Source organism: Stomoxys calcitrans, chromosome 4, assembly GCF_963082655.1.
Source record: "Stomoxys calcitrans chromosome 4, idStoCalc2.1, whole genome shotgun sequence".
Lineage (NCBI taxonomy): Eukaryota > Metazoa > Arthropoda > Insecta > Diptera > Muscidae > Stomoxys > Stomoxys calcitrans.
Genome location: NC_081555.1, coordinates 147,808,796 through 147,821,620, shown reverse-complemented (window position 1 = coordinate 147,821,620; position 12,825 = coordinate 147,808,796). Strand labels below are relative to the sequence as shown.

Here is a 12,825-nt window from a genome sequence, read left to right as displayed (position 1 = left end):
TAGGCCCTTTGATATCTTTCTCCAACTTGGCCCAGATCGGTTCAGATTTGGATATAGCTGTCATATAGACTGATCTCTCGATTTAAAGTCTTGGCCCCATAAAAGCCACATTTATTGTCCGATTTCGCCGAAATTTGGGACTGTGAGTTGAGCTAGTTCCCTCGTCAGCCCTCTTCAATTTGGCCCAGATCGGGTCAGATTTGGATTTTCCGATAAAAGGTCTAATACCCATAAATGCTTTATTTTTCATCCGATTTCGCTGAAATTTGAAATAGTGGGTAGTTTTAGGCCTCCCGATATCTGACCCAAATATGGTTTATATCGGACTATTTCTATATATAGCTGCCATATATACCGATCTGCCGATAAAGGGTCTGAAGCAAATAAAAGCTTTATTTATTACCCAATTTCGCTGAAATTTGGAAAAGAGGGTTATCTTAGGCCTCTTGTTATCTTATCTAAATATGGATCAAATCGAACTATATTTAGCAATAGCTGCCATATAGACCGATCCCCAGATAAAGGGTATAAAGCCCATAAAGGATTTATTTTTTAACCGATTTCGCTGAAATTTGAAATATTGAGCAGTTTTACACCTACTAACATAGGACCCAAAATGTGGGTCAGATCGGACTATATTTAGATATAGCTGCAATATAGACCGATCTCCCGATAAATCGTCTGAAGCCCATAAAAGCTCTATTTATTACCCGATTTTGATGAAATTTGAAACAGTAGGTAGTCTTAGTTCTCCCGACATCCGTCCTAAATATCTTTCGGATCGGACTATATTTGAATATAGCTGCCATACCGATCGATATCTCGATAATGGGTCTGAAGCGAAGAAAGGCTTTATTTTTTATCCAATTTCGCTGAAATTTAAAACAGTAAGTAGTTTTAGGCCACCAGCTATTACACCCAAATAAGGTAAAGATCGGGCTGTATTTAGATATAGCTGTCATATAGATAGATGTGCCGATTAAAGGTCTGAAACTTATAAAAGCTTTATTTTGTAGCCGATTACGCTGAAATTTGAAACAGAGGGTTATCTTAAGCTTCGTGATATCTGACCTAGATATGGATCAAATCGGACTATATTTAGATATAGCTGCCATAAAGACCGATCTCCAGATAAAGGACCTACAGTCCATAAAAGTTTTATTTTTCAGCCGATTTCGCTGAAATTTGAAACATTGAGTAGTTTTACGCCTCCTAACATAGGACCCAAATATGATTCGGATTGGACTTTATTTAGATATAGGTGCCATATAGACCGATCTGCCGATAAATGGTCTGAAGCTCATAAAAGCTCCATTTATTGCCCGACTTCGCTCAAATTTGAAACAGTCGGTAGTCTTAATTCTGATATACAAAATTCAACACCGACTTATAGTTATTAGCCCACTCCATATCCGTGTCGAATTTGGGTGCATAAGTTATCCAATTTTCACCGAATTGTGCCGAAAGGGGTTTCACGAAGGGGGTTTACATATATACCCAATGTGGTAGTTGTCCAAAGTTCGGCCCGGCCGAACTTAATGCCTTTTTACTGATTTCGGTGTTCCACATGCTAACCAGCATACAGTTGTGGTTTGTTTATACATGCTGAACTTCAATTTTTTGTCGTTAAATTTTAAACAAAATTTTAGCCATTCAAAAATCTCAAATCAGTTGCTCCTTTCTTCACGTAATAAAAAATAAATTTATTGTTTTTTTTATGCATATAGTACTTGGACACGTATTGATTGCACTTAAAATAAGTTCAGAAAAATATATAATTCAAATGTGGGCATTCCTTTGTATATACGTGATTTTATACTTAAATCTTGAAATTTTTAATGCATTCTCAAAAAAAGGGAAAAAAGTAAAATTTTTGTATATTCTGAAAAAATTCGTGGATAGATATGATTTTAATTAACTCATATTAAATATTTGTTTTTGATAGTGTATTTGGATTATGATGTGATTAAACTTTAGACCACATACTTGGTACATATGTACCAACTTTGATTTTGTAGCTAATTTTTATACCCACCACCGAAGGGTGGGGGTATATTCATTTAGGCATTCCATTTGTAACACATCGAAATTTCTATTTCAGATCTAGCCAGGATGGGGGTATATTAATTTTGTCATTCCGTTTGCAACACATCGAAATATCCATTTCCGACCCCATAAAGTATATATATTCTTGATCAGCGTAAAAATCTAGAAATGTCCGTTCGTCTGTCTGTTGAAATCACGCTACAGTCTTTAAAAATTGAGATATTGAGCTGATGCTTTGCGTAGATTCTGTTTTTGTCCATAAGCAGGTAAAGTTCGAAGATGGGCTATATCGGACTATATCTTGACATAGCCCCCATATAGACCGATCCGCCGATTTAGGATCTTAGGCCAATAAAAGCCACATTTATTACCCGATTTTGCTGAAATTTGGGACAGTGAGTTGCATTAGGTCCTTCGACATCCTTCTTCAATTTGGCTTAGATCTGTCCAGATTTGAATATAGCTGTCATATATGCCGATCCTACGATTTAGGGTTTTAGACCCATAAAAGCCACATTTATTATCCGATTTTGCTGAAATTTGGAACAGTGAGTTGTGTTGGGCCTCTCGACATTCTTCTTTAATTTGGTTCAGAACGGTTCAGATTTGGATATAGCTGCCATATAGACCGATCCTCCGATTTAGGGTCTTGGGCCCATAAAAACCACATTTATTATCCGATTTTGCTGAAATTTGGAACAGTAAGTTGTGTTAGGTCCCTCGATATCCCTCTTTAATATGGATCAGATCGGTTCAGATTTGGATATAGTTGCCATATAGGCCGATCCACTGATTTAGGGTCTTAGGCCCATAAAAGCCGCATTTATCATCCGATGTTGCTGAAATGTGGGGCAGTGAGTTGTCTTAGGCCCTTCGATATTTTTCTTCAATTTGGCTCTGATCGGCCCAGATTTGGATATAGCTGCCATATAGACCGATCTCTCGATTTAAGGTTTTGGGCCCATAAAAGGCGCATTTATTGGCCGATGTCGCTGAAATTAAAGACAGTGAGTTAAGTTAATCCCCTTGATATACTCCTGCAATATGGCACAGATCGGTTCAGATTTGGATATAGCTGCCATATAGACTGATCTCTCGGTTTTAGATTTTGGGGCCATAAATGGCGAATTTATAGGCCGATGTCGCCGAAATTTGGGACAGTGAGTTAAGTTAATCCCCTTGATATACTTCTGCAATATGGCACAGATCGGTCCAGATTTGGATATAGCTGCCACATTGACCGATCTCTTGATTTAATGTTTTGGGCCCATAAAAGGGGCATTTATTGTCAAATGTTGCCGAAATTTGGGACAGAGAGCTAAGTTAAGCTCCTCCACATATTTCTGCAATTTGGTCTAGATCGATCAAGATTTGCATATAGCTGCCTTATAGACCGATGTCTCGATTAAAAAGTCTTGGCCCCAAAAAGGCGCTTTTATAATCCGATTTAACTGATATTTGACACTGTCGCGTATGTTTTAAATCGGTTCTTTTTATACCCTCCACCATAAGATGGGGGGTATACTAATTTCGTCATTCTGTTTGTAACTACTTGAAATATTGGTCTGAGACCCCATAAAGTATATATATTCTTGATCGTCGTGACATTTTATGTCGATCTAGCCATGTCTGTCCGTCTGTCCGTCCGTCCGTCCGTCCGTCCGTTCGTCTGTCTGTCGAAAGCACGCTAACTTCCGAAGGAGTAAAGCTAGCCGCTTGAAATTTTGCACAAATATTTCTTATTAGTGTAGGTCGGTTGGTATTGTAAATGGGCCATATCGGTCCATGTTTTGATATAGCTGCCATATAAACCGATCTTGGGTCTTGACTTCTTGAGCCTCTAGCGTGCGCAATTCTTATCCGATCAGAATGAAATTTTGCACGAAGTGTTTTGTTATGATATCCAACAACTGTGCCAAGTATGGTTCAAATCGGTCCACAACCTGATATAGCTGCCATATAAACCGATCTTGGGTCTTGACTTCTTGAGCCTCTAGAGTGCGCAATTCTTATCCGATTGAAATGAAATTTTGCACGACGTGTTTTGTTATTATATCCAACAACTGTGTTAAGTATGGTTCAAATCGGTCTATAACCTGATATAGCTGCCATATAAACCGATCTTGGGTCTTGACTTCTTGACCCTCTAGAGGGCGCAATTCTTATCCGATTAGAATGGAATTTCGCACGACGTGTTTTGTTATGATACCCAACAACTGTGCCTAGTATGGTTTAAATCGGTCTATAACCTGATATAGCTGCCATATAAACCGATCTTGGGTCTTGACTTCTTGAGCCTCTAGAGGGCACAATTCTTATCCGATTTGGCTGAAATTTCGCAAGACGTTTTTTATTGTTACTTTCAACAACTATGTAAAAAAAAGTACAAGTCGGTTCATAACCTGATATAGCTGCCATATAGACCGATCTGGGATCTTGACTTCTTGAGCCTCTAGAGGTCGCAATTATTATCCGATTTGCCTGAAATTTTGTACGACGGATTCTCTCATGACCATTAACATACGTGTTTATTATGGTCTGAATGGGTCTATAGGCCGATACAGATCCCATATAAATCGATCTCTCTATTTTACTTCTTGAGCCCACAAAGGGCGCAATTCTTATTCGAATTGGCTGACATTTTACACAGGTCTCTAACATATAATTTAATTGTGGTCCGAACCGGACCATATCTTGATATCGTTTTAATAGCAGAGCAACTCTTTTCTTATATCCTTTTTAGCCTAAGAAGAGATGCCGGGAAAACAACTCGACAAATGCGATCCATGGTGGAGGGTGTATAAGATTCGGCCCGGCCGAACTTAGCACGCTTTTACTTGTTTAAATATAGCTACTATAAAGATCAATATTTTGTTATACACAATTGAACATTGACTTTTACTTATTAGTATTTGGTTCAAATCGGAACATATTTCGATATAACTGCTATTGGACATAAGGTATGCAATTTTCAAAGGATTTTGAGGAAAGGTGGTTTACATAAATAACCTAGGTGGTGGGTATCCAAAGTTCGGCCCGGCCGAACTTAATGCCTTTTTAATTGTTATATTGGGTTGCCCAAAAAGTAATTGCGGATTTTTTTCAAACAAAGTAAATGCATTTTTAATAAAACTTAGAATGAACTTTAATCAAATATACTTTTTACACTTTTTTTCTAAAGCAAGCTAAAAGTAACAGCTGATAACTGACAGAAGAAAGAATGCATTTACAGAGTCACAAGCTGTGAAAAAATTTGTCAACGCCGACTATATGAAAAATCCGCAATTACTTTTTGGGCAAGTAGGGTCGGAAATGGATATTTCGATGTGTTACAAATGGAATGACAATTTGAATCTACCCCCATCCTTCGGTGGAGGGTATAAAAAGGTAATTTTAGCTATTTTCTGTTTATAGAGCTTTTTTAATTCTTGTTGAATAAGGCTGTAAGTCTATGAAAATTGTCTGTGGACTATCTAACTAACCATCACATTCCACTTAGACAATCACAAGAAAATAAACTTAGTTTATGTGATTTAAATGTTCCCTATGCATGCTGGATGGCATGGTATGTATGAAAAATAAAGCACTAAAACTAGATTAGCTTATAGTTCTAACCATTTTAATTAGCCAATTAACACATACCCAGCTATTGCTAAAAAGTTACCCAATCTGTGTCTTCTGCACATGCAAAGAATTCCAACAATTGGCTGATGGTTGCTCAAATTATTTTTCCAAGAAAAGTAGAAGTTTGGGTATAAGTTACCTAATGAGGTTTGTAAACTAAGACAGAAGGCAAAATCAAAGAATTTATGTTCATACATAGTATGAACATAGGGGTAATTAAATATTTTTCACTCACTTAAAGTTAAAAGGTTTCAAAGTCAAAGTTAATAATGTTTGAAACTTCTATTTCCTTCATATGTGCCTGTACGCGTGGGCTGTTAATGATAGAATAAATTATACATGCAAATATTTATTCGAATTTTAAACATGACAAAACATGCAGGTGTTTTTTTTGTATATTTCTATAATAATATCTAAATGCGATACTGGCGAAATAATGCAAAATTCGAAACAAACTCGTGATATTTATATATAAAAGTATAACAAAAGATATACAAAACTCGTGATTTTAATATATTGGGTTGCCCAAAAAGTAATTGCGGATTTTTTAAAAGAAAATAAATGCATTTTTAATAAATCTTAGAATGAACTTTAATCAAATATACTTTTTTTCTAAAGCAAGCTGAAAGTAACAGCTGATAACTGACAGAAGAAAGAATGCAATTACAAAGTCACAAGCTGTGAAAAAATTTGTCAACGCCGACTATATGAAAAATCCGCAATTACTTTTTGGGCAACCCAATATAAATATATAATATGAGTCGACTATACAATGCTATACTTGTTTACAAATGCAAGAACTTACAAAAGGCATGATGTAAATGGAACCTTTATATAAATTTGATCAGAATAAGATTTTCCAGACTAAGTGATCGATATATCGGTAGAGCATTTCGTGCAAAACTCGCCAAAGGGTTATATAGGCACATGACGGCAATGGTAAATGGTATTTGACAGAAGAGAATGATGCTGATATCAAACTTTGGGGCCAAGTGTTTGGGAGCACCTAATCTCTCATACCCAACCAACCAAATTCGGAAGTAAGAGCTTGGTGGTATATCTCACACCCAAATGTCCCATGAACATTCCTTTAAGGAACAGGGAATGCTTATTGAAGAAAGATGTTGAAAGGTCTAACACAGCTCACTGACTCAAATTTAGACGATATCGTATAATAAATTCGCCTATTATGGATCCAATACTGTAATCCAGGAGATTGGTATATATGGCAGCCATATACAATGTAGACAGATCTGAAGCATATTTGACAAGCACGTCGAATGGTCAAACATAGATCACTACGCCCAAAATTAAATCGGCAGATTGGAATGTATTTTGACAGTATATTTTAGTTATTTACTTACAACAGCTAATGGCAACTGGGAAACCCATACGCATTTTCGCCCATAGGAATAGACAGAAGTCGACCTTGAAATGGATTCAGATCAAGTGTTTCTGTAATCCAAAGCGAATAAGGTATCGTAAGCCCGCAGTCACGCATGCGCTCAGTCGTCGCATATGAACCCGCAGAAATGGATATGGCTGGAACCAGCAACATCATCGAAATCGGAGTAACAAATTCTATCCTAGATTTGCTCCAGCTAAAACAAGTAAAAAGGCGTTTAAGTCGGCCGAGCCGAACTTTGGATACCCACCACCACGGGTATATATGTAAACCACCTTTCGAGAAAGAATGCGCCTCTTATGGGCCCAAAACCTTAAATCGAGAGATCGGTCTATATAGCAGCTATATCCAAATATGGACCGATCTGACCCAAATTGAAGTGGGATATCGAAGGGCTTAACACAACTCACTGTCCCAAATTTTGGCAAAATCGGACAATAAATGCGCCCCTTATGGGCCCAAAACCTTATATCCAGAGATCGGTCTATATGACAGCTATATCAAAATCTGGACCGATCTGAGCCAAATTGAAGAAGAATATCAAAGAACTTAACACAACTCACTGTCCCAAATTTCAGCAACATCGGATAATAAATGTAGCTTTTATCTGTCCAAGACCTTATATCCAGAGATCGGTCTATGTGGTAGCTATATTCAAACCTGGACCGATCTGAGCCAAATTAGAGAAGAATGTCAAGGGGCTTAACACAACTCACTGTCCCAAATTTCAGCAAAATCGGGTAATAAATGTAGCTTTTATCTGCCCAAGATCTTAAATCGAGAGATCGGTCTATATGGCAGCTATATCCAATTCTTGACCGATCTGAGCCATACTAACGAAGGATGTCGAAGAGCCTAACACAACTCACTGTCCCAAATTTCAGTGAAATCGGATTATAAATACACCTTTTATGGGGCCAAGACTTTAAATCTAGATATCGGTCTATATGGCAGCTATATCCAAATATGAACCGATTTGGGCCAAGTTGCAGAAAAATGTCGAAGAGCCTAACACAACTCACTGTCCCAAATTTCGGTGAAATCGGACAATAAATGTAGCGTTTATGGTCCCAAGACCTTAAATCAAAAGAACGGTATATATGGCAGCTATATCCAAATCTAGACCGATCTTGGCCAAATTGAAGGAGGATATTGAGTAGCCTAACACAACTCACTGCCCCAAATGTCAGCAAAATCGGATAATAAATGTAGTTTTTATGGGCCCAAGACCCTAAATCAAGAGATCGGTCTATATGGCGGCTATAACCAAATCCAGACCGATCTTGGCCTAATTGAAGAGGGATGTCGAAGGGCCTAACACAACCCACTGTCCCAAATTTTGGCAAAATCGGACAATAAATGCGCCTCTTATGGGCTTAAAACCTTATATCGAGAGATCGGTCTATATGGCAGCTATATCCAAATCTGAACCGATCTAGGTCAAATTGAAGAAGAATGTTAATTGGCCGAATACAACTCACTGTCCCAAATTTCAGCAAAATTGGATTATAAATGTAGCTTTTATGGGCCTAAGACCCTAAATGGGCCTATCGATCTATATGGGGGCTATATCATGGACAAGAACGACGGAATGACAAAATGAAGGTATTTTATTTGACGCCCTGAAATGTGTGCAAAATTTCGTTAAAATCGGGCCAGATTTAGATATAGCTACCATATATATCTTTCATTCGATATGGCCTTTTGAGCTTGTAGAAGCCACAGTTTTGTCTGATCTGTATAAGGTTTAGCGTGAGGTGTTGTATTCGATGTCCTCATGTGTGTGCAAAATTTTTTCAAAATCGGTCGATATTTAAATATAGCTCCCATATATATCTTTCATCCGATAGGGACACTAAGGCTGTAGAAGCCACAGTGTTTATCCGATTTTACAAAATTAAGCACTAGACATTTCATTTAACGTTCCAATACGTGTGCAAAATTTCATCAAAGTCGGTTCAAGTTAAGATATAGCTCCGACATAAATCTTTCATTCGATATGTTCCTCTAGTCTGTAGTAGCCACAATTTATGTCCTATCATAAAAAAATCTTGCAACACATAGAAATATCAATTTCCGACCCTACAAGTACATACATGTCGGATCTTCGAAAAATTCTAAGACGATTTAAAGATGTCCGTGTGTCTGTCCGTCCGTCCGTTCGTTGTAATCACTCCACAGCCTTCAAAAATTGAGATATTGAGGTGAAATTTGGCACAGATACGTCTTTTTGATGCACGCTAGCTAAGTTCCTGAACGGGCCAAATGGTAACATATTTGGATATAGCTGCCATATAGACCGATCTGCCGATAAAGGGTTTAATAAATTATATATTTTAGCCGATTTCTCTGAAATTTGAAACAGTGAGTATTTCTAAGCCTCCCTACATCTGACTGACATATCGTTCAGATAGGACTGTATTTAGATACAGCTATCATATAGATCGATCTGCCGATCAAGGTCTGAAGCCCATGAAAGCTGCATTTATTACCCGATTTCGCTGAAATTTTAAATGGTGAGATTTTTAAGCCTCGCGTCATTCGACATAAATATGGTTTAGATCGCACTACATTTGGATATAGCTGCCATATAGACAGATCTCTCGGTAAAGAGACTGAAGCCCACTAAAAAAAATATTTTTTCCGATTTTATTTAATTTTTAAATAGTGAGTTGTTTTAAGCTTTCCGTTATCCAACCTTAATATGGTTCAAATCAGACTATATTTAGATGCCATTTAAACCGATCTGTCGATAAAGGGTCTGAAACACATAAAAGCTATGTTTTTTATCCGATTGAGCTGAAATTTGAAACAGTGAGTAGTTTTACGCTTTCAGACATAGGTCCCAAATATCGTTCAGATCGGACTATATTGAGAGTCTGAAGCCCATACAAGTTTTATTTATAAACCGATTTCGCTGAAATTTGAAACACAAAGTAGTTTTATGCTTTCCAACATATGACCCAAAAATGGTTCAGATCGGACTATATTGAGATATAGCTGCCATATAGACCGATCTGTCGATAAAGGGTCTGTAGCCTATAAAAGTTTTATTTATTAACCGATTTCGCTGAAATTTGAAACAGTTGTTTTGAGCCTTCCGATATTCGAGTTTAATATGATTGTCAGGTCAGACTATATTTAGATACAGCTGCCATATAGACCGATCTCCCGATTAAGGGTATGAAGCCCATAAAAGATTTATTTTTTATCTGATTTCGCTGAAATTTGAAACAGTGGGTAGTTTGCGGTCTCCCAAAATCCGTCCTTAATATGGTACAGATCGAACTGTGTTTAGATATAGTTGTCATATAGACCGATGTGCCGATTAGGGGCCTGAAGCTCATAAAGCTTTATTTTTTATCTGATTTTGTTGAGATTTGAAGTACAAAATTCAAGAGTGACTTATAAAGGGTGATTTTTTTGAGGTTAGGATTTTCGTGCATTAGTATTTGACAGATCACGTGGGATTTCAGACATGGTGTCAAAGAGAAAGATGCTCAGTATGCTTTGACATTTCATCATGAATAGACTTACTAACGAGCAACGCTTGCAAATCATTTTCAGTGAATCATTTTCAGTGAAATCATTTTCAGTGAATCGACAAATTTTGTTCAGCGATGAGGCTCATTTCTGGTTGAATGGCTACGTAAATAAGCAAAATTGCCGCATTTGGAGTGAAGAGCAACCAGAAGCCGTTCAAGAACTGCCCATGCATCCCGAAAAATGCACTGTTTGGTGTGGTTTGTACGCTGGTGGAATCATTGGACCGTATTTTTTCAAAGATGCTGTTGGACGCAACGTTACGGTGAATGAACACATTTCGAACCGAACACTGATTTTGGTAATAAAATTCAATGATTTGCAAGCGTTGCTCGTTAGTAAGTCTATTCATGATGAAATGTCAAAGCATACTGAGCATCTTTCTCTTTGACACCATGTCTGAAATCCCACGTGATCTGTCAAATACTAATGCATGAAAATCCTAACCTCAAAAAAATCACCCTTTATTTAGTAGACCACTCAATGTCCGTGCTGAACTTAATGCCTTTTTACTTTTTGTTGTTAAAACAGCAGATTTTGTTCGTTGAAATAACAGTGCGGAAGGTTTGCTAGAACTATGTTTGCTGTAACTGCTGTAATATCTGCTTTCCCTTTTTCAGCAAACAAAAAACGTTGTTTAAGCCAACATTTTTGCTGTTTTGAATAACAAATTTCGTTGAGTGTACAAATTCATGATCTTGAAGAGTTATCACATCAACCTAGCATTTTTATCAGGTTTCGTTAAAATTGTTTAAGATTGTTGCAGATGATTGTTTGTTTTTGTTCTACCAAAGAAGAAGTTATTGAATGCTGGAAAATCCCCCGCTCAAAAATACAAGACATCATAACAACTTTACCACCAGCTAGCCATAGCTGGTTTAGTGTGGTAAATTACAAACATATCCAATTAACCGCTATAACAGCGCTATGTGCGTTCTAGTTGACCATAACCAGATAGGGTGAAGGACGTTTACATGGCTTAAGAAACAACGGCATTACCTTTTGGGGGGTTTCCACTTGACAAAACCAGATGGTCAGGAATATCACTTGGCAGAGTAGACGGGCAAAATGCTGTTGTTTTGCTATTACGCTTTGGCGTAATACTCACAAACACTAGGCTAATACTTTGATACGATTTGAAATGATAGCAACAAAACTAGTGTTTACATATCATCTAAGATAGCTAGATATCCGTTATAAATGCTTTTGTTTAAAAATTCGTTATCTCTTTGTCAGGGACGCGTTTCTTTTACTTTTTGGCTATTCATCCACACTGATAAAATAATGAGTTATTATTTTGCAATTTTTTTCTTTTATTTTATAAAAACTCTTTTTTTCAATAATTGCTTTTTAATTGATTTCTTTTATTCACTTTTTTTACAAAGAAATCCTTAAAAACAAATGAAATTGGGAAATTGCAAACAAAAACAGTTAACCGCTGCCCGTGAACTTAGCCGATTAACGTTCTGAACGCGACTAAACGATCATAAAATGCACCAATGGCTATATGAACGAATGAATGAACCAAAACAGTCAACAACATCATGTGTTGTTGTTGCCGTCGTCGTTTCTGTTGTTAGCGGCTTTCAACCAATTCAAAGAGGTGCTCAACAACCGATGACAGATCATTTAGCCATTCATGACTACTGTTAGCCGAATGACTCTTTGCGATCATGTTAACAGCAGTCATAGCAGTGGGTGAGCGCCCAATGGCATAACATACGAAGCGATTTTGCTTTAGTTAACATTGGCATTTTGGGAGAGCCAGAGAGATAATAAGTGAATTTGATAACAGTGTTAAGCCGGTAGAGGCCAAATGAGAGTTAAACAAAGAAACACCTGTTCTTTGAACTCTTTGTGGGCATAGCAGAGTGTTGTCAATGTGAAGAAATTCATAAAAGCAAGAAAAAAAGCGTTAATCGCTGGGGATACTGTTAAAAATTCCACGCTAAAGCTCTACTTTTATACTAACCACCATACTAAGGGGGTGTACTAATCTAGTCATTCCATTTTTAACACCTCGAAATATTCGTCCAAGTCCCAATAAAGCACCATATTCTTGATCGTCTCGACATTCTGAGTCGATCTAGCAATGACCGTCTGTCGAAATCACGATAGTGGTCGAACCCATAAAGTTAGCGGCTTGAAATTTTGCACAGATATTCAATATTAATGTAGGTCGTTGGGGATTGCAAATGGGACATATC

The 12,825-nt window shown here is 37.2% G+C and overlaps 1 protein-coding gene across 2 annotated transcripts in view; it reads right to left on the bottom strand.

Annotated features, from left to right (window-relative positions):
* Positions 1-12,157, bottom strand: part of LOC106085031 (uncharacterized) — an 81,363-nt gene extending 69,206 nt beyond the window's left edge. For both annotated transcript variants that reach the window (XM_013249031.2, XM_013249030.2), the window contains exon 1: positions 11,618-12,157. The gene's annotated coding sequence lies outside the window, so the exon portion shown is untranslated. The remainder of the gene's footprint in view (positions 1-11,617) is intronic.
* Between the last annotated feature and the right edge of the window lie 668 nt (positions 12,158-12,825).